The sequence below is a fragment of the Eucyclogobius newberryi genome, unplaced genomic scaffold (assembly GCF_026437365.1).
Source record: "Eucyclogobius newberryi isolate DKJ021-1_F unplaced genomic scaffold, fEucNew1.0.hap1 SCAF_56, whole genome shotgun sequence".
Classification (NCBI taxonomy): domain Eukaryota; kingdom Metazoa; phylum Chordata; class Actinopteri; order Gobiiformes; family Gobiidae; genus Eucyclogobius; species Eucyclogobius newberryi.
In genome coordinates this window covers 281,652-298,666 of record NW_027316234.1, presented here as the reverse complement: position 1 = coordinate 298,666, position 17,015 = coordinate 281,652, and the positions used below count along the sequence as shown (strand labels likewise).

The 17,015-nt window shown below is 46.1% G+C and overlaps 42 non-coding genes and 21 pseudogenes across 42 annotated transcripts; all 63 read left to right on the top strand.

Moving 5' to 3' along the window:
- The first annotated feature begins 146 nt into the window (after positions 1-146).
- On the top strand, positions 147-265 carry LOC140345895 (5S ribosomal RNA). Its single transcript, XR_011924162.1, has one exon. It is a non-coding gene; the product is annotated as a 5S ribosomal RNA (ribosomal RNA).
- A 157-nt stretch (positions 266-422) lies between these two features.
- On the top strand, positions 423-541 carry LOC140384318 (5S ribosomal RNA). The gene has a single exon (XR_011932992.1). It is a non-coding gene; the product is annotated as a 5S ribosomal RNA (ribosomal RNA).
- Positions 542-687: 146 nt separating this feature from the next.
- On the top strand, positions 688-806 carry LOC140384066 (5S ribosomal RNA). Its single transcript, XR_011932761.1, has one exon. It is a non-coding gene; the product is annotated as a 5S ribosomal RNA (ribosomal RNA).
- Positions 807-952: 146 nt separating this feature from the next.
- On the top strand, positions 953-1,071 carry LOC140345361 (5S ribosomal RNA; annotated as a pseudogene).
- A 146-nt stretch (positions 1,072-1,217) lies between these two features.
- LOC140345360 (5S ribosomal RNA) lies at positions 1,218-1,336 on the top strand (annotated as a pseudogene).
- Positions 1,337-1,492: 156 nt separating this feature from the next.
- Positions 1,493-1,611, top strand: LOC140345442 (5S ribosomal RNA; annotated as a pseudogene).
- Positions 1,612-1,757: 146 nt separating this feature from the next.
- On the top strand, positions 1,758-1,876 carry LOC140345893 (5S ribosomal RNA). Its single transcript, XR_011924161.1, has one exon. It is a non-coding gene; the product is annotated as a 5S ribosomal RNA (ribosomal RNA).
- Positions 1,877-2,034: 158 nt separating this feature from the next.
- LOC140384317 (5S ribosomal RNA) lies at positions 2,035-2,153 on the top strand. Its single transcript, XR_011932991.1, has one exon. It is a non-coding gene; the product is annotated as a 5S ribosomal RNA (ribosomal RNA).
- A 156-nt stretch (positions 2,154-2,309) lies between these two features.
- Positions 2,310-2,428, top strand: LOC140345441 (5S ribosomal RNA; annotated as a pseudogene).
- Positions 2,429-2,574: 146 nt separating this feature from the next.
- On the top strand, positions 2,575-2,693 carry LOC140345892 (5S ribosomal RNA). Its single transcript, XR_011924160.1, has one exon. It is a non-coding gene; the product is annotated as a 5S ribosomal RNA (ribosomal RNA).
- Positions 2,694-2,851: 158 nt separating this feature from the next.
- Positions 2,852-2,970, top strand: LOC140384316 (5S ribosomal RNA). The gene has a single exon (XR_011932990.1). It is a non-coding gene; the product is annotated as a 5S ribosomal RNA (ribosomal RNA).
- Positions 2,971-3,116: 146 nt separating this feature from the next.
- LOC140345345 (5S ribosomal RNA) lies at positions 3,117-3,235 on the top strand (annotated as a pseudogene).
- Positions 3,236-3,381: 146 nt separating this feature from the next.
- On the top strand, positions 3,382-3,500 carry LOC140345890 (5S ribosomal RNA). The gene has a single exon (XR_011924158.1). It is a non-coding gene; the product is annotated as a 5S ribosomal RNA (ribosomal RNA).
- A 157-nt stretch (positions 3,501-3,657) lies between these two features.
- LOC140384314 (5S ribosomal RNA) lies at positions 3,658-3,776 on the top strand. Its single transcript, XR_011932989.1, has one exon. It is a non-coding gene; the product is annotated as a 5S ribosomal RNA (ribosomal RNA).
- Positions 3,777-3,922: 146 nt separating this feature from the next.
- LOC140384065 (5S ribosomal RNA) lies at positions 3,923-4,041 on the top strand. The gene has a single exon (XR_011932760.1). It is a non-coding gene; the product is annotated as a 5S ribosomal RNA (ribosomal RNA).
- Positions 4,042-4,187: 146 nt separating this feature from the next.
- On the top strand, positions 4,188-4,306 carry LOC140345359 (5S ribosomal RNA; annotated as a pseudogene).
- A 156-nt stretch (positions 4,307-4,462) lies between these two features.
- Positions 4,463-4,581, top strand: LOC140345440 (5S ribosomal RNA; annotated as a pseudogene).
- Positions 4,582-4,727: 146 nt separating this feature from the next.
- On the top strand, positions 4,728-4,846 carry LOC140345889 (5S ribosomal RNA). Its single transcript, XR_011924157.1, has one exon. It is a non-coding gene; the product is annotated as a 5S ribosomal RNA (ribosomal RNA).
- Positions 4,847-5,004: 158 nt separating this feature from the next.
- On the top strand, positions 5,005-5,123 carry LOC140384313 (5S ribosomal RNA). The gene has a single exon (XR_011932988.1). It is a non-coding gene; the product is annotated as a 5S ribosomal RNA (ribosomal RNA).
- Positions 5,124-5,279: 156 nt separating this feature from the next.
- LOC140345439 (5S ribosomal RNA) lies at positions 5,280-5,398 on the top strand (annotated as a pseudogene).
- Positions 5,399-5,544: 146 nt separating this feature from the next.
- Positions 5,545-5,663, top strand: LOC140345888 (5S ribosomal RNA). Its single transcript, XR_011924156.1, has one exon. It is a non-coding gene; the product is annotated as a 5S ribosomal RNA (ribosomal RNA).
- Positions 5,664-5,821: 158 nt separating this feature from the next.
- LOC140384311 (5S ribosomal RNA) lies at positions 5,822-5,940 on the top strand. Its single transcript, XR_011932986.1, has one exon. It is a non-coding gene; the product is annotated as a 5S ribosomal RNA (ribosomal RNA).
- Positions 5,941-6,086: 146 nt separating this feature from the next.
- LOC140345344 (5S ribosomal RNA) lies at positions 6,087-6,205 on the top strand (annotated as a pseudogene).
- A 146-nt stretch (positions 6,206-6,351) lies between these two features.
- Positions 6,352-6,470, top strand: LOC140345887 (5S ribosomal RNA). Its single transcript, XR_011924155.1, has one exon. It is a non-coding gene; the product is annotated as a 5S ribosomal RNA (ribosomal RNA).
- Positions 6,471-6,627: 157 nt separating this feature from the next.
- Positions 6,628-6,746, top strand: LOC140384064 (5S ribosomal RNA). The gene has a single exon (XR_011932759.1). It is a non-coding gene; the product is annotated as a 5S ribosomal RNA (ribosomal RNA).
- Positions 6,747-6,892: 146 nt separating this feature from the next.
- Positions 6,893-7,011, top strand: LOC140384234 (5S ribosomal RNA). Its single transcript, XR_011932914.1, has one exon. It is a non-coding gene; the product is annotated as a 5S ribosomal RNA (ribosomal RNA).
- Positions 7,012-7,157: 146 nt separating this feature from the next.
- LOC140345438 (5S ribosomal RNA) lies at positions 7,158-7,276 on the top strand (annotated as a pseudogene).
- A 146-nt stretch (positions 7,277-7,422) lies between these two features.
- LOC140384063 (5S ribosomal RNA) lies at positions 7,423-7,541 on the top strand. The gene has a single exon (XR_011932758.1). It is a non-coding gene; the product is annotated as a 5S ribosomal RNA (ribosomal RNA).
- Positions 7,542-7,687: 146 nt separating this feature from the next.
- LOC140384233 (5S ribosomal RNA) lies at positions 7,688-7,806 on the top strand. The gene has a single exon (XR_011932913.1). It is a non-coding gene; the product is annotated as a 5S ribosomal RNA (ribosomal RNA).
- Positions 7,807-7,952: 146 nt separating this feature from the next.
- Positions 7,953-8,071, top strand: LOC140345436 (5S ribosomal RNA; annotated as a pseudogene).
- A 146-nt stretch (positions 8,072-8,217) lies between these two features.
- Positions 8,218-8,336, top strand: LOC140384062 (5S ribosomal RNA). The gene has a single exon (XR_011932757.1). It is a non-coding gene; the product is annotated as a 5S ribosomal RNA (ribosomal RNA).
- Positions 8,337-8,482: 146 nt separating this feature from the next.
- On the top strand, positions 8,483-8,601 carry LOC140384232 (5S ribosomal RNA). The gene has a single exon (XR_011932912.1). It is a non-coding gene; the product is annotated as a 5S ribosomal RNA (ribosomal RNA).
- A 146-nt stretch (positions 8,602-8,747) lies between these two features.
- LOC140384231 (5S ribosomal RNA) lies at positions 8,748-8,866 on the top strand. The gene has a single exon (XR_011932911.1). It is a non-coding gene; the product is annotated as a 5S ribosomal RNA (ribosomal RNA).
- Positions 8,867-9,012: 146 nt separating this feature from the next.
- Positions 9,013-9,131, top strand: LOC140384061 (5S ribosomal RNA). Its single transcript, XR_011932756.1, has one exon. It is a non-coding gene; the product is annotated as a 5S ribosomal RNA (ribosomal RNA).
- A 146-nt stretch (positions 9,132-9,277) lies between these two features.
- On the top strand, positions 9,278-9,396 carry LOC140384230 (5S ribosomal RNA). Its single transcript, XR_011932910.1, has one exon. It is a non-coding gene; the product is annotated as a 5S ribosomal RNA (ribosomal RNA).
- A 146-nt stretch (positions 9,397-9,542) lies between these two features.
- On the top strand, positions 9,543-9,661 carry LOC140384006 (5S ribosomal RNA). The gene has a single exon (XR_011932707.1). It is a non-coding gene; the product is annotated as a 5S ribosomal RNA (ribosomal RNA).
- A 144-nt stretch (positions 9,662-9,805) lies between these two features.
- LOC140345358 (5S ribosomal RNA) lies at positions 9,806-9,924 on the top strand (annotated as a pseudogene).
- A 156-nt stretch (positions 9,925-10,080) lies between these two features.
- LOC140345217 (5S ribosomal RNA) lies at positions 10,081-10,199 on the top strand (annotated as a pseudogene).
- A 146-nt stretch (positions 10,200-10,345) lies between these two features.
- Positions 10,346-10,464, top strand: LOC140345886 (5S ribosomal RNA). Its single transcript, XR_011924154.1, has one exon. It is a non-coding gene; the product is annotated as a 5S ribosomal RNA (ribosomal RNA).
- Positions 10,465-10,610: 146 nt separating this feature from the next.
- LOC140384268 (5S ribosomal RNA) lies at positions 10,611-10,729 on the top strand. The gene has a single exon (XR_011932945.1). It is a non-coding gene; the product is annotated as a 5S ribosomal RNA (ribosomal RNA).
- A 146-nt stretch (positions 10,730-10,875) lies between these two features.
- Positions 10,876-10,994, top strand: LOC140345885 (5S ribosomal RNA). Its single transcript, XR_011924153.1, has one exon. It is a non-coding gene; the product is annotated as a 5S ribosomal RNA (ribosomal RNA).
- A 156-nt stretch (positions 10,995-11,150) lies between these two features.
- On the top strand, positions 11,151-11,269 carry LOC140345435 (5S ribosomal RNA; annotated as a pseudogene).
- Positions 11,270-11,415: 146 nt separating this feature from the next.
- LOC140384310 (5S ribosomal RNA) lies at positions 11,416-11,534 on the top strand. The gene has a single exon (XR_011932985.1). It is a non-coding gene; the product is annotated as a 5S ribosomal RNA (ribosomal RNA).
- A 146-nt stretch (positions 11,535-11,680) lies between these two features.
- LOC140345884 (5S ribosomal RNA) lies at positions 11,681-11,799 on the top strand. Its single transcript, XR_011924152.1, has one exon. It is a non-coding gene; the product is annotated as a 5S ribosomal RNA (ribosomal RNA).
- Positions 11,800-11,956: 157 nt separating this feature from the next.
- LOC140384228 (5S ribosomal RNA) lies at positions 11,957-12,075 on the top strand. Its single transcript, XR_011932908.1, has one exon. It is a non-coding gene; the product is annotated as a 5S ribosomal RNA (ribosomal RNA).
- Positions 12,076-12,221: 146 nt separating this feature from the next.
- On the top strand, positions 12,222-12,340 carry LOC140345216 (5S ribosomal RNA; annotated as a pseudogene).
- Positions 12,341-12,486: 146 nt separating this feature from the next.
- LOC140345883 (5S ribosomal RNA) lies at positions 12,487-12,605 on the top strand. Its single transcript, XR_011924151.1, has one exon. It is a non-coding gene; the product is annotated as a 5S ribosomal RNA (ribosomal RNA).
- A 157-nt stretch (positions 12,606-12,762) lies between these two features.
- LOC140345434 (5S ribosomal RNA) lies at positions 12,763-12,881 on the top strand (annotated as a pseudogene).
- Positions 12,882-13,027: 146 nt separating this feature from the next.
- On the top strand, positions 13,028-13,146 carry LOC140345882 (5S ribosomal RNA). Its single transcript, XR_011924150.1, has one exon. It is a non-coding gene; the product is annotated as a 5S ribosomal RNA (ribosomal RNA).
- Positions 13,147-13,314: 168 nt separating this feature from the next.
- Positions 13,315-13,433, top strand: LOC140384227 (5S ribosomal RNA). Its single transcript, XR_011932907.1, has one exon. It is a non-coding gene; the product is annotated as a 5S ribosomal RNA (ribosomal RNA).
- Positions 13,434-13,579: 146 nt separating this feature from the next.
- On the top strand, positions 13,580-13,698 carry LOC140345215 (5S ribosomal RNA; annotated as a pseudogene).
- A 146-nt stretch (positions 13,699-13,844) lies between these two features.
- Positions 13,845-13,963, top strand: LOC140345881 (5S ribosomal RNA). Its single transcript, XR_011924149.1, has one exon. It is a non-coding gene; the product is annotated as a 5S ribosomal RNA (ribosomal RNA).
- Positions 13,964-14,120: 157 nt separating this feature from the next.
- LOC140384226 (5S ribosomal RNA) lies at positions 14,121-14,239 on the top strand. The gene has a single exon (XR_011932906.1). It is a non-coding gene; the product is annotated as a 5S ribosomal RNA (ribosomal RNA).
- Positions 14,240-14,385: 146 nt separating this feature from the next.
- On the top strand, positions 14,386-14,504 carry LOC140345214 (5S ribosomal RNA; annotated as a pseudogene).
- Positions 14,505-14,650: 146 nt separating this feature from the next.
- On the top strand, positions 14,651-14,769 carry LOC140345879 (5S ribosomal RNA). The gene has a single exon (XR_011924147.1). It is a non-coding gene; the product is annotated as a 5S ribosomal RNA (ribosomal RNA).
- Positions 14,770-14,927: 158 nt separating this feature from the next.
- LOC140345433 (5S ribosomal RNA) lies at positions 14,928-15,046 on the top strand (annotated as a pseudogene).
- A 146-nt stretch (positions 15,047-15,192) lies between these two features.
- Positions 15,193-15,311, top strand: LOC140345877 (5S ribosomal RNA). Its single transcript, XR_011924146.1, has one exon. It is a non-coding gene; the product is annotated as a 5S ribosomal RNA (ribosomal RNA).
- A 158-nt stretch (positions 15,312-15,469) lies between these two features.
- On the top strand, positions 15,470-15,588 carry LOC140384225 (5S ribosomal RNA). Its single transcript, XR_011932905.1, has one exon. It is a non-coding gene; the product is annotated as a 5S ribosomal RNA (ribosomal RNA).
- Positions 15,589-15,733: 145 nt separating this feature from the next.
- On the top strand, positions 15,734-15,852 carry LOC140345213 (5S ribosomal RNA; annotated as a pseudogene).
- Positions 15,853-15,998: 146 nt separating this feature from the next.
- LOC140345876 (5S ribosomal RNA) lies at positions 15,999-16,117 on the top strand. Its single transcript, XR_011924145.1, has one exon. It is a non-coding gene; the product is annotated as a 5S ribosomal RNA (ribosomal RNA).
- Positions 16,118-16,275: 158 nt separating this feature from the next.
- LOC140384223 (5S ribosomal RNA) lies at positions 16,276-16,394 on the top strand. The gene has a single exon (XR_011932904.1). It is a non-coding gene; the product is annotated as a 5S ribosomal RNA (ribosomal RNA).
- Positions 16,395-16,540: 146 nt separating this feature from the next.
- On the top strand, positions 16,541-16,659 carry LOC140345212 (5S ribosomal RNA; annotated as a pseudogene).
- Positions 16,660-16,805: 146 nt separating this feature from the next.
- Positions 16,806-16,924, top strand: LOC140345875 (5S ribosomal RNA). Its single transcript, XR_011924144.1, has one exon. It is a non-coding gene; the product is annotated as a 5S ribosomal RNA (ribosomal RNA).
- The last annotated feature ends 91 nt before the right edge of the window (positions 16,925-17,015 follow it).

Below are 17,015 nucleotides of genomic sequence, written 5' to 3'. Positions count from 1 at the left end.
TTTTCACACTTTTTCACCCGTCAAAAAAAAAAAAAGAAGTTTTTCATTGAGATATCCCAATTTTGACCGAGCAAGTGGCGTGAAGGTACTCTTCACGAAAAGACAGTGTTTGATATAAAAAAGGCCGTTTTGACCTGGAACATTTCGCTCACGGCCATACCACCCTGGACCAGCCCGATCTCGTCTGATCTCGGAAGCCAAGCAGGGTTGGGCCTGGTTAGTACTTGGATGGGAGACCGCCTGGGAATACCAGGTGCTGTGAGCATTTTCACACTTTTTCACCTGTCAAAAAAAAAAAAAAAAAAAAAAAAGAAGTTTTTCATTGAGATATCCCAATTTTGACCGAGCAAGTGGCGTGAAGGTACTCTTCACGAAAAGACAGTGTTTGATATAAAAAAGGCCGTTTTGACCTGGAACATTTCGCTCACGGCCATACCACCCTGGACCAGCCCGATCTCGTTTGATCTCGGAAGCCAAGCGGGGTTGGGCCTTGTTAGTACTTGGATGGGAGACCGCCTGGGAATACCAGGTGCTGTGAGCATTTTCACACTTTTTCACCCGTCAAAAAAAAAAAAAGAAGTTTTTCATTGAGATATCCCAATTTTGACCGAGCAAGTGGCGTGAAGGTACTCTTCACGAAAAGACAGTGTTTGATATAAAAAAGGCCGTTTTGACCTGGAACATTTCGCTCACGGCCATACCACCCTGGACCAGCCCGATCTCGTTTGATCTCGGAAGCCAAGCGGGGTTGGGCCTTGTTAGTACTTGGATGGGAGACCGCCTGGGAATACAAGGTGCTGTGAGCATTTTCACACTTTTTCACCCGTCAAAAAAAAAAAAAGAAGTTTTTCATTGAGATATCCCAATTTTGACCGAGCAAGTGGCGTGAAGGTACTCTTCACGAAAAGACAGTGTTTGATATAAAAAAGGCCGTTTTGACCTGGAACATTTCGCTCACGGCCATACCACCCTGGACCAGCCCGATCTCGTTTGATCTCGGAAGCCAAGCGGGGTTTGGCCTTGTTAGTACTTGGATGGGAGACCGCCTGGGAATACCAGGTGCTGTGAGCATTTTCACACTTTTTCACCCGTCAAAAAAAAAAAAAGAAGTTTTTCATTGAGATATCCCAATTTTGACCGAGCAAGTGGCGTGAAGGTACTCTTCACGAAAAGACAGTGTTTGATATAAAAAAGGCCGTTTTGACCTGGAACATTTCGCTCACGGCCATACCACCCTGGACCAGCCCGATCTCGTTTGATCTCGGAAGCCAAGCGGGGTTTGGCCTTGTTAGTACTTGGATGGGAGACCGCCTGGGAATACCAGGTGCTGTGAGCATTTTCACACTTTTTCACCCGTCAAAAAAAAAAAAAGAAGTTTTTCATTGAGATATCCCAATTTTGACCGAGCAAGTGGCGTGAAGGTACTCTTCACGAAAAGACAGTGTTTGATGCAAAAAAAGCCATTTATACGAGTTTTGACCTGGAACATTTCGCTCACGGCCATACCACCCTGGACCAGCCCGATCTCGTTTGATCTCGGAAGCCAAGCGGGGTTGGGCCTTGTTAGTACTTGGATGGAACACCGCCTGGGAATACCAGGTGCTGTGAGCATTTTCACACTTTTTCACCCGTCAAAAAAAAAAAAAGAAGTTTTTCATTGAGATATCCCAATTTTGACCGAGCAAGTGGCGTGAAGGTACTCTTCACGAAAAGACAGTGTTTGATATAAAAAAGGCCGTTTTGACCTGGAACATTTCGCTCACGGCCATACCACCCTGGACCAGCCCGATCTCGTCTGATCTCGGAAGCCAAGCAGGGTTGGGCCTGGTTAGTACTTGGATGGGAGACCGCCTGGGAATACCAGGTGCTGTGAGCATTTTCACACTTTTTCACCTGTCAAAAAAAAAAAAAAATTAAAAAAAAGAAGTTTTTCATTGAGATATCCCAATTTTGACCGAGCAAGTGGCGTGAAGGTACTCTTCACGAAAAGACAGTGTTTGATATAAAAAAGGCCGTTTTGACCTGGAACATTTCGCTCACGGCCATACCACCCTGGACCAGCCCGATCTCGTTTGATCTCGGAAGCCAAGCGGGGTTGGGCCTTGTTAGTACTTGGATGGGAGACCGCCTGGGAATACCAGGTGCTGTGAGCATTTTCACACTTTTTCACCCGTCAAAAAAAAAAAAAGAAGTTTTTCATTGAGATATCCCAATTTTGACCGAGCAAGTGGCGTGAAGGTACTCTTCACGAAAAGACAGTGTTTGATGCAAAAAAAGCCATTTATACGAGTTTTGACCTGGAACATTTCGCTCACGGCCATACCACCCTGGACCAGCCCGATCTCGTTTGATCTCGGAAGCCAAGCGGGGTTGGGCCTTGTTAGTACTTGGATGGAACACCGCCTGGGAATACCAGGTGCTGTGAGCATTTTCACACTTTTTCACCCGTCAAAAAAAAAAAAAGAAGTTTTTCATTGAGATATCCCAATTTTGACCGAGCAAGTGGCGTGAAGGTACTCTTCACGAAAAGACAGTGTTTGATATAAAAAAGGCCGTTTTGACCTGGAACATTTCGCTCACGGCCATACCACCCTGGACCAGCCCGATCTCGTCTGATCTCGGAAGCCAAGCAGGGTTGGGCCTGGTTAGTACTTGGATGGGAGACCGCCTGGGAATACCAGGTGCTGTGAGCATTTTCACACTTTTTCACCTGTCAAAAAAAAAAATAAATAAAAAAAAAGAAGTTTTTCATTGAGATATCCCAATTTTGACCGAGCAAGTGGCGTGAAGGTACTCTTCACGAAAAGACAGTGTTTGATATAAAAAAGGCCGTTTTGACCTGGAACATTTCGCTCACGGCCATACCACCCTGGACCAGCCCGATCTCGTTTGATCTCGGAAGCCAAGCGGGGTTGGGCCTTGTTAGTACTTGGATGGGAGACCGCCTGGGAATACCAGGTGCTGTGAGCATTTTCACACTTTTTCACCCGTCAAAAAAAAAAAAAGAAGTTTTTCATTGAGATATCCCAATTTTGACCGAGCAAGTGGCGTGAAGGTACTCTTCACGAAAAGACAGTGTTTGATATAAAAAAGGCCGTTTTGACCTGGAACATTTCGCTCACGGCCATACCACCCTGGACCAGCCCGATCTCGTCTGATCTCGGAAGCCAAGCGGGGTTGGGCCTTGTTAGTACTTGGATGGAACACCGCCTGGGAATACCAGGTGCTGTGAGCATTTTCACACTTTTTCACCCGTCAAAAAAAAAAAAAGAAGTTTTTCATTGAGATATCCCAATTTTGACCGAGCAAGTGGCGTGAAGGTACTCTTCACGAAAAGACAGTGTTTGATATAAAAAAGGCCGTTTTGACCTGGAACATTTCGCTCACGGCCATACCACCCTGGACCAGCCCGATCTCGTCTGATCTCGGAAGCCAAGCAGGGTTGGGCCTGGTTAGTACTTGGATGGGAGACCGCCTGGGAATACCAGGTGCTGTGAGCATTTTCACACTTTTTCACCTGTCAAAAAAAAAAAAAAAAAAAAAGAAGAAGTTTTTCATTGAGATATCCCAATTTTGACCGAGCAAGTGGCGTGAAGGTACTCTTCACGAAAAGACAGTGTTTGATATAAAAAAGGCCGTTTTGACCTGGAACATTTCGCTCACGGCCATACCACCCTGGACCAGCCCGATCTCGTTTGATCTCGGAAGCCAAGCGGGGTTGGGCCTTGTTAGTACTTGGATGGGAGACCGCCTGGGAATACCAGGTGCTGTGAGCATTTTCACACTTTTTCACCCGTCAAAAAAAAAAAAAGAAGTTTTTCATTGAGATATCCCAATTTTGACCGAGCAAGTGGCGTGAAGGTACTCTTCACGAAAAGACAGTGTTTGATATAAAAAAGGCCGTTTTGACCTGGAACATTTCGCTCACGGCCATACCACCCTGGACCAGCCCGATCTCGTTTGATCTCGGAAGCCAAGCGGGGTTGGGCCTTGTTAGTACTTGGATGGGAGACCGCCTGGGAATACAAGGTGCTGTGAGCATTTTCACACTTTTTCACCCGTCAAAAAAAAAAAAAGAAGTTTTTCATTGAGATATCCCAATTTTGACCGAGCAAGTGGCGTGAAGGTACTCTTCACGAAAAGACAGTGTTTGATATAAAAAAGGCCGTTTTGACCTGGAACATTTCGCTCACGGCCATACCACCCTGGACCAGCCCGATCTCGTTTGATCTCGGAAGCCAAGCGGGGTTTGGCCTTGTTAGTACTTGGATGGGAGACCGCCTGGGAATACCAGGTGCTGTGAGCATTTTCACACTTTTTCACCCGTCAAAAAAAAAAAAAGAAGTTTTTCATTGAGATATCCCAATTTTGACCGAGCAAGTGGCGTGAAGGTACTCTTCACGAAAAGACAGTGTTTGATGCAAAAAAAGCCATTTATACGAGTTTTGACCTGGAACATTTCGCTCACGGCCATACCACCCTGGACCAGCCCGATCTCGTTTGATCTCGGAAGCCAAGCGGGGTTGGGCCTTGTTAGTACTTGGATGGAACACCGCCTGGGAATACCAGGTGCTGTGAGCATTTTCACACTTTTTCACCCGTCAAAAAAAAAAAAAGAAGTTTTTCATTGAGATATCCCAATTTTGACCGAGCAAGTGGCGTGAAGGTACTCTTCACGAAAAGACAGTGTTTGATATAAAAAAGGCCGTTTTGACCTGGAACATTTCGCTCACGGCCATACCACCCTGGACCAGCCCGATCTCGTCTGATCTCGGAAGCCAAGCAGGGTTGGGCCTGGTTAGTACTTGGATGGGAGACCGCCTGGGAATACCAGGTGCTGTGAGCATTTTCACACTTTTTCACCTGTCAAAAAAAAAAAAAAATTAAAAAAAAGAAGTTTTTCATTGAGATATCCCAATTTTGACCGAGCAAGTGGCGTGAAGGTACTCTTCACGAAAAGACAGTGTTTGATATAAAAAAGGCCGTTTTGACCTGGAACATTTCGCTCACGGCCATACCACCCTGGACCAGCCCGATCTCGTTTGATCTCGGAAGCCAAGCGGGGTTGGGCCTTGTTAGTACTTGGATGGGAGACCGCCTGGGAATACCAGGTGCTGTGAGCATTTTCACACTTTTTCACCCGTCAAAAAAAAAAAAAGAAGTTTTTCATTGAGATATCCCAATTTTGACCGAGCAAGTGGCGTGAAGGTACTCTTCACGAAAAGACAGTGTTTGATGCAAAAAAAGCCATTTATACGAGTTTTGACCTGGAACATTTCGCTCACGGCCATACCACCCTGGACCAGCCCGATCTCGTTTGATCTCGGAAGCCAAGCGGGGTTGGGCCTTGTTAGTACTTGGATGGAACACCGCCTGGGAATACCAGGTGCTGTGAGCATTTTCACACTTTTTCACCCGTCAAAAAAAAAAAAAGAAGTTTTTCATTGAGATATCCCAATTTTGACCGAGCAAGTGGCGTGAAGGTACTCTTCACGAAAAGACAGTGTTTGATATAAAAAAGGCCGTTTTGACCTGGAACATTTCGCTCACGGCCATACCACCCTGGACCAGCCCGATCTCGTCTGATCTCGGAAGCCAAGCAGGGTTGGGCCTGGTTAGTACTTGGATGGGAGACCGCCTGGGAATACCAGGTGCTGTGAGCATTTTCACACTTTTTCACCTGTCAAAAAAAAAAATAAATAAAAAAAAAGAAGTTTTTCATTGAGATATCCCAATTTTGACCGAGCAAGTGGCGTGAAGGTACTCTTCACGAAAAGACAGTGTTTGATATAAAAAAGGCCGTTTTGACCTGGAACATTTCGCTCACGGCCATACCACCCTGGACCAGCCCGATCTCGTTTGATCTCGGAAGCCAAGCGGGGTTGGGCCTTGTTAGTACTTGGATGGGAGACCGCCTGGGAATACCAGGTGCTGTGAGCATTTTCACACTTTTTCACCCGTCAAAAAAAAAAAAAGAAGTTTTTCATTGAGATATCCCAATTTTGACCGAGCAAGTGGCGTGAAGGTACTCTTCACGAAAAGACAGTGTTTGATATAAAAAAGGCCGTTTTGACCTGGAACATTTCGCTCACGGCCATACCACCCTGGACCAGCCCGATCTCGTCTGATCTCGGAAGCCAAGCGGGGTTGGGCCTTGTTAGTACTTGGATGGAACACCGCCTGGGAATACCAGGTGCTGTGAGCATTTTCACACTTTTTCACCCGTCAAAAAAAAAAAAAGAAGTTTTTCATTGAGATATCCCAATTTTGACCGAGCAAGTGGCGTGAAGGTACTCTTCACGAAAAGACAGTGTTTGATATAAAAAAGGCCGTTTTGACCTGGAACATTTCGCTCACGGCCATACCACCCTGGACCAGCCCGATCTCGTCTGATCTCGGAAGCCAAGCAGGGTTGGGCCTGGTTAGTACTTGGATGGGAGACCGCCTGGGAATACCAGGTGCTGTGAGCATTTTCACACTTTTTCACCTGTCAAAAAAAAAAAAAAAAAAAAAAAAGAAGTTTTTCATTGAGATATCCCAATTTTGACCGAGCAAGTGGCGTGAAGGTACTCTTCACGAAAAGACAGTGTTTGATATAAAAAAGGCCGTTTTGACCTGGAACATTTCGCTCACGGCCATACCACCCTGGACCAGCCCGATCTCGTTTGATCTCGGAAGCCAAGCGGGGTTGGGCCTTGTTAGTACTTGGATGGGAGACCGCCTGGGAATACAAGGTGCTGTGAGCATTTTCACACTTTTTCACCCGTCAAAAAAAAAAAAAGAAGTTTTTCATTGAGATATCCCAATTTTGACCGAGCAAGTGGCGTGAAGGTACTCTTCACGAAAAGACAGTGTTTGATATAAAAAAGGCCGTTTTGACCTGGAACATTTCGCTCACGGCCATACCACCCTGGACCAGCCCGATCTCGTCTGATCTCGGAAGCCAAGCAGGGTTGGGCCTTGTTAGTACTTGGATGGGAGACCGCCTGGGAATACCAGGTGCTGTGAGCATTTTCACACTTTTTCACCCGTCAAAAAAAAAAAAAGAAGTTTTTCATTGAGATATCCCAATTTTGACCGAGCAAGTGGCGTGAAGGTACTCTTCACGAAAAGACAGTGTTTGATATAAAAAAGGCCGTTTTGACCTGGAACATTTCGCTCACGGCCATACCACCCTGGACCAGCCCGATCTCGTTTGATCTCGGAAGCCAAGCGGGGTTGGGCCTTGTTAGTACTTGGATGGAACACCGCCTGGGAATACCAGGTGCTGTGAGCATTTTCACACTTTTTCACCCGTCAAAAAAAAAAGAAGAAGTTTTTCATTGAGATATCCCAATTTTGACCGAGCAAGTGGCGTGAAGGTACTCTTCACGAAAAGACAGTGTTTGATATAAAAAAGGCCGTTTTGACCTGGAACATTTCGCTCACGGCCATACCACCCTGGACCAGCCCGATCTCGTTTGATCTCGGAAGCCAAGCGGGGTTGGGCCTTGTTAGTACTTGGATGGGAGACCGCCTGGGAATACAAGGTGCTGTGAGCATTTTCACACTTTTTCACCCGTCAAAAAAAAAAAAAGAAGTTTTTCATTGAGATATCCCAATTTTGACCGAGCAAGTGGCGTGAAGGTACTCTTCACGAAAAGACAGTGTTTGATATAAAAAAGGCCGTTTTGACCTGGAACATTTCGCTCACGGCCATACCACCCTGGACCAGCCCGATCTCGTCTGATCTCGGAAGCCAAGCAGGGTTGGGCCTTGTTAGTACTTGGATGGGAGACCGCCTGGGAATACCAGGTGCTGTGAGCATTTTCACACTTTTTCACCCGTCAAAAAAAAAAAAAGAAGTTTTTCATTGAGATATCCCAATTTTGACCGAGCAAGTGGCGTGAAGGTACTCTTCACGAAAAGACAGTGTTTGATATAAAAAAGGCCGTTTTGACCTGGAACATTTCGCTCACGGCCATACCACCCTGGACCAGCCCGATCTCGTTTGATCTCGGAAGCCAAGCGGGGTTGGGCCTTGTTAGTACTTGGATGGAACACCGCCTGGGAATACCAGGTGCTGTGAGCATTTTCACACTTTTTCACCCGTCAAAAAAAAAAGAAGAAGTTTTTCATTGAGATATCCCAATTTTGACCGAGCAAGTGGCGTGAAGGTACTCTTCACGAAAAGACAGTGTTTGATATAAAAAAGGCCGTTTTGACCTGGAACATTTCGCTCACGGCCATACCACCCTGGACCAGCCCGATCTCGTTTGATCTCGGAAGCCAAGCGGGGTTGGGCCTTGTTAGTACTTGGATGGGAGACCGCCTGGGAATACAAGGTGCTGTGAGCATTTTCACACCTTTTCACCCGTCAAAAAAAAAAAAAGAAGTTTTTCATTGAGATATCCCAATTTTGACCGAGCAAGTGGCGTGAAGGTACTCTTCACGAAAAGACAGTGTTTGATATAAAAAAGGCCGTTTTGACCTGGAACATTTCGCTCACGGCCATACCACCCTGGACCAGCCCGATCTCGTCTGATCTCGGAAGCCAAGCAGGGTTGGGCCTTGTTAGTACTTGGATGGGAGACCGCCTGGGAATACCAGGTGCTGTGAGCATTTTCACACTTTTTCACCCGTCAAAAAAAAAAAAAGAAGTTTTTCATTGAGATATCCCAATTTTGACCGAGCAAGTGGCGTGAAGGTACTCTTCACGAAAAGACAGTGTTTGATATAAAAAAGGCCGTTTTGACCTGGAACATTTCGCTCACGGCCATACCACCCTGGACCAGCCCGATCTCGTCTGATCTCGGAAGCCAAGCAGGGTTGGGCCTTGTTAGTACTTGGATGGGAGACCGCCTGGGAATACCAGGTGCTGTGAGCATTTTCACACTTTTTCACCCGTCAAAAAAAAAAAAAGAAGTTTTTCATTGAGATATCCCAATTTTGACCGAGCAAGTGGCGTGAAGGTACTCTTCACGAAAAGACAGTGTTTGATATAAAAAAGGCCGTTTTGACCTGGAACATTTCGCTCACGGCCATACCACCCTGGACCAGCCCGATCTCGTTTGATCTCGGAAGCCAAGCGGGGTTGGGCCTTGTTAGTACTTGGATGGGAGACCGCCTGGGAATACAAGGTGCTGTGAGCATTTTCACACCTTTTCACCCGTCAAAAAAAAAAAAAGAAGTTTTTCATTGAGATATCCCAATTTTGACCGAGCAAGTGGCGTGAAGGTACTCTTCACGAAAAGACAGTGTTTGATATAAAAAAGGCCGTTTTGACCTGGAACATTTCGCTCACGGCCATACCACCCTGGACCAGCCCGATCTCGTCTGATCTCGGAAGCCAAGCAGGGTTGGGCCTTGTTAGTACTTGGATGGGAGACCGCCTGGGAATACCAGGTGCTGTGAGCATTTTCACACTTTTTCACCCGTCAAAAAAAAAAAAAGAAGTTTTTCATTGAGATATCCCAATTTTGACCGAGCAAGTGGCGTGAAGGTACTCTTCACGAAAAGACAGTGTTTGATATAAAAAAGGCCGTTTTGACCTGGAACATTTCGCTCACGGCCATACCACCCTGGACCAGCCCGATCTCGTCTGATCTCGGAAGCCAAGCAGGGTTGGGCCTGGTTAGTACTTGGATGGGAGACCGCCTGGGAATACCAGGTGCTGTGAGTTTTCACACTTTTTCACCTGTCAAAAAAAAAAAAAGAAGTTTTTCATTGAGATATCCCAATTTTGACCGAGCAAGTGGCGTGAAGGTACTCTTCACGAAAAGACAGTGTTTGATATAAAAAAGGCCGTTTTGACCTGGAACATTTCGCTCACGGCCATACCACCCTGGACCAGCCCGATCTCGTTTGATCTCGGAAGCCAAGCGGGGTTTGGCCTTGTTAGTACTTGGATGGGAGACCGCCTGGGAATACCAGGTGCTGTGAGCATTTTCACACTTTTTCACCCGTCAAAAAAAAAAAAAGAAGTTTTTCATTGAGATATCCCAATTTTGACCGAGCAAGTGGCGTGAAGGTACTCTTCACGAAAAGACAGTGTTTGATGCAAAAAAAGCCATTTATACGAGTTTTGACCTGGAACATTTCGCTCACGGCCATACCACCCTGGACCAGCCCGATCTCGTTTGATCTCGGAAGCCAAGCGGGGTTGGGCCTTGTTAGTACTTGGATGGGAGACCGCCTGGGAATACCAGGTGCTGTGACCATTTTCACACTTTTTCACCCGTCAAAAAAAAAAAAAGAAGTTTTTCATTGAGATATCCCAATTTTGACCGAGCAAGTGGCGTGAAGGTACTCTTCACGAAAAGACAGTGTTTGATATAAAAAAGGCCGTTTTGACCTGGAACATTTCGCTCACGGCCATACCACCCTGGACCAGCCCGATCTCGTCTGATCTCGGAAGCCAAGCAGGGTTGGGCCTGGTTAGTACTTGGATGGGAGACCGCCTGGGAATACCAGGTGCTGTGAGCATTTTCACACTTTTTCACCCGTCAAAAAAAAAAAAAGAAGTTTTTCATTGAGATATCCCAATTTTGACCGAGCAAGTGGCGTGAAGGTACTCTTCACGAAAAGACAGTGTTTGATATAAAAAAGGCCGTTTTGACCTGGAACATTTCGCTCACGGCCATACCACCCTGGACCAGCCCGATCTCGTTTGATCTCGGAAGCCAAGCAGGGTTGGGCCTGGTTAGTACTTGGATGGAACACCGCCTGGGAATACCAGGTGCTGTGAGCATTTTCACACTTTTTCACCCGTCAAAAAAAAAAGAAGAAGTTTTTCATTGAGATATCCCAATTTTGACCGAGCAAGTGGCGTGAAGGTACTCTTCACGAAAAGACAGTGTTTGATATAAAAAAGGCCGTTTTGACCTGGAACATTTCGCTCACGGCCATACCACCCTGGACCAGCCCGATCTCGTCTGATCTCGGAAGCCAAGCAGGGTTGGGCCTGGTTAGTACTTGGATGGGAGACCGCCTGGGAATACCAGGTGCTGTGAGCATTTTCACACTTTTTCACCCGTCAAAAAAAAAAAAAGAAGTTTTTCATTGAGATATCCCAATTTTGACCGAGCAAGTGGCGTGAAGGTACTCTTCACGAAAAGACAGTGTTTGATGCAAAAAAAGCCATTTATACGAGTTTTGACCTGGAACATTTCGCTCACGGCCATACCACCCTGGACCAGCCCGATCTCGTTTGATCTCGGAAGCCAAGCGGGGTTGGGCCTTGTTAGTACTTGGATGGAACACCGCCTGGGAATACCAGGTGCTGTGAGCATTTTCACACTTTTTCACCCGTCAAAAAAAAAAAAAGAAGTTTTTCATTGAGATATCCCAATTTTGACCGAGCAAGTGGCGTGAAGGTACTCTTCACGAAAAGACAGTGTTTGATATAAAAAAGGCCGTTTTGACCTGGAACATTTCGCTCACGGCCATACCACCCTGGACCAGCCCGATCTCGTTTGATCTCGGAAGCCAAGCGGGGTTGGGCCTTGTTAGTACTTGGATGGGAGACCGCCTGGGAATACCAGGTGCTGTGAGCATTTTCACACTTTTTCACCCGTCAAAAAAAAAAAAAGAAGTTTTTCATTGAGATATCCCAATTTTGACCGAGCAAGTGGCGTGAAGGTACTCTTCACGAAAAGACAGTGTTTGATATAAAAAAGGCCGTTTTGACCTGGAACATTTCGCTCACGGCCATACCACCCTGGACCAGCCCGATCTCGTCTGATCTCGGAAGCCAAGCAGGGTTGGGCCTGGTTAGTACTTGGATGGGAGACCGCCTGGGAATACCAGGTGCTGTGAGCATTTTCACACTTTTTCACCTGTCAAAAAAAAAAAAAAAAAAAAAAAAGAAGTTTTTCATTGAGATATCCCAATTTTGACCGAGCAAGTGGCGTGAAGGTACTCTTCACGAAAAGACAGTGTTTGATATAAAAAAGGCCGTTTTGACCTGGAACATTTCGCTCACGGCCATACCACCCTGGACCAGCCCGATCTCGTCTGATCTCGGAAGCCAAGCAGGGTTGGGCCTTGTTAGTACTTGGATGGGAGACCGCCTGGGAATACCAGGTGCTGTGAGCATTTTCACACTTTTTCACCCGTCAAAAAAAAAAAAAGAAGTTTTTCATTGAGATATCCCAATTTTGACCGAGCAAGTGGCGTGAAGGTACTCTTCACGAAAAGACAGTGTTTGATATAAAAAAGGCCGTTTTGACCTGGAACATTTCGCTCACGGCCATACCACCCTGGACCTGCCCGATCTCGTTTGATCTCGGAAGCCAAGCGGGGTTGGGCCTTGTTAGTACTTGGATGGAACACCGCCTGGGAATACCAGGTGCTGTGAGCATTTTCACACTTTTTCACCCGTCAAAAAAAAAAGAAGAAGTTTTTCATTGAGATATCCCAATTTTGACCGAGCAAGTGGCGTGAAGGTACTCTTCACGAAAAGACAGTGTTTGATATAAAAAAGGCCGTTTTGACCTGGAACATTTCGCTCACGGCCATACCACCCTGGACCAGCCCGATCTCGTCTGATCTCGGAAGCCAAGCAGGGTTGGGCCTGGTTAGTACTTGGATGGGAGACCGCCTGGGAATACCAGGTGCTGTGAGCATTTTCACACTTTTTCACCTGTCAAAAAAAAAAAAAAAAAAAAAAAAGAAGTTTTTCATTGAGATATCCCAATTTTGACCGAGCAAGTGGCGTGAAGGTACTCTTCACGAAAAGACAGTGTTTGATATAAAAAAGGCCGTTTTGACCTGGAACATTTCGCTCACGGCCATACCACCCTGGACCAGCCCGATCTCGTTTGATCTCGGAAGCCAAGCGGGGTTGGGCCTTGTTAGTACTTGGATGGAACACCGCCTGGGAATACCAGGTGCTGTGAGCATTTTCACACTTTTTCACCCGTCAAAAAAAAAAAAAGAAGTTTTTCATTGAGATATCCCAATTTTGACCGAGCAAGTGGCGTGAAGGTACTCTTCACGAAAAGACAGTGTTTGATATAAAAAAGGCCGTTTTGACCTGGAACATTTCGCTCACGGCCATACCACCCTGGACCAGCCCGATCTCGTCTGATCTCGGAAGCCAAGCAGGGTTGGGCCTGGTTAGTACTTGGATGGGAGACCGCCTGGGAATACCAGGTGCTGTGAGCATTTTCACACTTTTTCACCTGTCAAAAAAAAAAAAAAAAAAAAAAAAAGAAGTTTTTCATTGAGATATCCCAATTTTGACCGAGCAAGTGGCGTGAAGGTACTCTTCACGAAAAGACAGTGTTTGATGCAAAAAAAGCCATTTATACGAGTTTTGACCTGGAACATTTCGCTCACGGCCATACCACCCTGGACCAGCCCGATCTCGTCTGATCTCGGAAGCCAAGCAGGGTTGGGCCTTGTTAGTACTTGGATGGGAGACCGCCTGGGAATACCAGGTGCTGTGAGCATTTTCACACTTTTTCACCCGTCAAAAAAAAAAAAAGAAGTTTTTCATTGAGATATCCCAATTTTGACCGAGCAAGTGGCGTGAAGGTACTCTTCACGAAAAGACAGTGTTTGATATAAAAAAGGCCGTTTTGACCTGGAACATTTCGCTCACGGCCATACCACCCTGGACCTGCCCGATCTCGTTTGATCTCGGAAGCCAAGCGGGGTTGGGCCTTGTTAGTACTTGGATGGAACACCGCCTGGGAATACCAGGTGCTGTGAGCATTTTCACACTTTTTCACCCGTCAAAAAAAAAAGAAGAAGTTTTTCATTGAGATATCCCAATTTTGACCGAGCAAGTGGCGTGAAGGTACTCTTCACGAAAAGACAGTGTTTGATATAAAAAAGGCCGTTTTGACCTGGAACATTTCGCTCACGGCCATACCACCCTGGACCAGCCCGATCTCGTCTGATCTCGGAAGCCAAGCAGGGTTGGGCCTGGTTAGTACTTGGATGGGAGACCGCCTGGGAATACCAGGTGCTGTGAGCATTTTCACACTTTTTCACCTGTCAAAAAAAAAAAAAAAAAAAAAAAAGAAGTTTTTCATTGAGATATCCCAATTTTGACCGAGCAAGTGGCGTGAAGGTACTCTTCACGAAAAGACAGTGTTTGATATAAAAAAGGCCGTTTTGACCTGGAACATTTCGCTCACGGCCATACCACCCTGGACCAGCCCGATCTCGTCTGATCTCGGAAGCCAAGCAGGGTTGGGCCTTGTTAGTACTTGGATGGGAGACCGCCTGGGAATACCAGGTGCTGTGAGCATTTTCACACTTTTTCACCCGTCAAAAAAAAAAAAAGAAGTTTTTCATTGAGATATCCCAATTTTGACCGAGCAAGTGGCGTGAAGGTACTCTTCACGAAAAGACAGTGTTTGATATAAAAAAGGCCGTTTTGACCTGGAACATTTCGCTCACGGCCATACCACCCTGGACCTGCCCGATCTCGTTTGATCTCGGAAGCCAAGCGGGGTTGGGCCTTGTTAGTACTTGGATGGAACACCGCCTGGGAATACCAGGTGCTGTGAGCATTTTCACACTTTTTCACCCGTCAAAAAAAAAAGAAGAAGTTTTTCATTGAGATATCCCAATTTTGACCGAGCAAGTGGCGTGAAGGTACTCTTCACGAAAAGACAGTGTTTGATATAAAAAAGGCCGTTTTGACCTGGAACATTTCGCTCACGGCCATACCACCCTGGACCAGCCCGATCTCGTCTGATCTCGGAAGCCAAGCAGGGTTGGGCCTGGTTAGTACTTGGATGGGAGACCGCCTGGGAATACCAGGTGCTGTGAGCATTTTCACACTTTTTCACCTGTCAAAAAAAAAAAAAAAAAAAAAAAAAGAAGTTTTTCATTGAGATATCCCAATTTTGACCGAGCAAGTGGCGTGAAGGTACTCTTCACGAAAAGACAGTGTTTGATATAAAAAAGGCCGTTTTGACCTGGAACATTTCGCTCACGGCCATACCACCCTGGACCAGCCCGATCTCGTTTGATCTCGGAAGCCAAGCGGGGTTGGGCCTTGTTAGTACTTGGATGGAACACCGCCTGGGAATACCAGGTGCTGTGAGCATTTTCACACTTTTTCACCCGTCAAAAAAAAAAAAAGAAGTTTTTCATTGAGATATCCCAATTTTGACCGAGCAAGTGGCGTGAAGGTACTCTTCACGAAAAGACAGTGTTTGATATAAAAAAGGCCGTTTTGACCTGGAACATTTCGCTCACGGCCATACCACCCTGGACCAGCCCGATCTCGTCTGATCTCGGAAGCCAAGCAGGGTTGGGCCTGGTTAGTACTTGGATGGGAGACCGCCTGGGAATACCAGGTGCTGTGAGCATTTTCACACTTTTTCACCTGTCAAAAAAAAAAAAAAAAAAAAAAAAAGAAGTTTTTCATTGAGATATCCCAATTTTGACCGAGCAAGTGGCGTGAAGGTACTCTTCACGAAAAGACAGTGTTTGATATAAAAAAGGCCGTTTTGACCTGGAACATTTCGCTCACGGCCATACCACCCTGGACCAGCCCGATCTCGTCTGATCTCGGAAGCCAAGCAGGGTTGGGCCTTGTTAGTACTTGGATGGGAGACCGCCTGGGAATACCAGGTGCTGTGAGCATTTTCACACTTTTTCACCCGTCAAAAAAAAAAAAGAAGTTTTTCATTGAGATATCCCAATTTTGACCGAGCAAGTGGCGTGAAGGTACTCTTCACGAAAAGACAGTGTTTGATATAAAAAAGGCCGTTTTGACCTGGAACATTTCGCTCACGGCCATACCACCCTGGACCTGCCCGATCTCGTTTGATCTCGGAAGCCAAGCGGGGTTGGGCCTTGTTAGTACTTGGATGGAACACCGCCTGGGAATACCAGGTGCTGTGAGCATTTTCACACTTTTTCACCCGTCAAAAAAAAAAGAAGAAGTTTTTCATTGAGATATCCCAATTTTGACCGAGCAAGTGGCGTGAAGGTACTCTTCACGAAAAGACAGTGTTTGATATAAAAAAGGCCGTTTTGACCTGGAACATTTCGCTCACGGCCATACCACCCTGGACCAGCCCGATCTCGTCTGATCTCGGAAGCCAAGCAGGGTTGGGCCTGGTTAGTACTTGGATGGGAGACCGCCTGGGAATACCAGGTGCTGTGAGCATTTTCACACTTTTTCACCTGTCAAAAAAAAAAAAAAAAAAAAAAAAAGAAGTTTTTCATTGAGATATCCCAATTTTGACCGAGCAAGTGGCGTGAAGGTACTCTTCACGAAAAGACAGTGTTTGATATAAAAAAGGCCGTTTTGACCTGGAACATTTCGCTCACGGCCATACCACCCTGGACCAGCCCGATCTCGTCTGATCTCGGAAGCCAAGCAGGGTTGGGCCTTGTTAGTACTTGGATGGGAGACCGCCTGGGAATACCAGGTGCTGTGAGCATTTTCACACTTTTTCACCCGTCAAAAAAAAAAAAAGAAGTTTTTCATTGAGATATCCCAATTTTGACCGAGCAAGTGGCGTGAAGGTACTCTTCACGAAAAGACAGTGTTTGATATAAAAAAGGCCGTTTTGACCTGGAACATTTCGCTCACGGCCATACCACCCTGGACCTGCCCGATCTCGTTTGATCTCGGAAGCCAAGCGGGGTTGGGCCTTGTTAGTACTTGGATGGAACACCGCCTGGGAATACCAGGTGCTGTGAGCATTTTCACACTTTTTCACCCGTCAAAAAAAAAAGAAGAAGTTTTTCATTGAGATATCCCAATTTTGACCGAGCAAGTGGCGTGAAGGTACTCTTCACGAAAAGACAGTGTTTGATATAAAAAAGGCCGTTTTGACCTGGAACATTTCGCTCACGGCCATACCACCCTGGACCAGCCCGATCTCGTCTGATCTCGGAAGCCAAGCAGGGTTGGGCCTGGTTAGTACTTGGATGGGAGACCGCCTGGGAATACCAGGTGCTGTGAGCATTTTCACACTTTTTCACCTGTCAAAAAAAAAAAAAAAAAAAAAAAAAGAAGTTTTTCATTGAGATATCCCAATTTTGACCGAGCAAGTGGC